Consider the following 377-nt stretch of genomic DNA (forward strand, 5'->3'; position numbering starts at 1 on the left):
TTTGCACAAAATCACATATATCATTCGGGCCTATTAAAAAAAAGCTACAGCCTAATAGCCGAGATATCGCATTTTGTCTAACTGCATAGGCTAATAATAATCACATATGGAAATCGGATGTTTGCATCAATGCGTGAGACCCTAGTAGCAGGTTTGCAAGATTAATTGCAATATTCTGTGAGTCTATGTAGGCCTATGAATGCTGCAAAGTCACCCACCAAACCACCAACAAAACCTTGCTTGGTCAATGATCATTTGGAACGTTGCAGTGGTATACGTGCTCAACAAAGCACGTCATGTCAGAGTTGGATCGGTATAAATTGGTAATTCGTCTACTCCTCTTTCCGTTACTGATTGAAAGTCAGGCTGCAAATGAG

The sequence above is a fragment of the Aplidium turbinatum genome, chromosome 16, assembly GCF_918807975.1.
Source record: "Aplidium turbinatum chromosome 16, kaAplTurb1.1, whole genome shotgun sequence".
NCBI classification, from domain to species: Eukaryota; Metazoa; Chordata; class Ascidiacea; order Aplousobranchia; family Polyclinidae; genus Aplidium; species Aplidium turbinatum.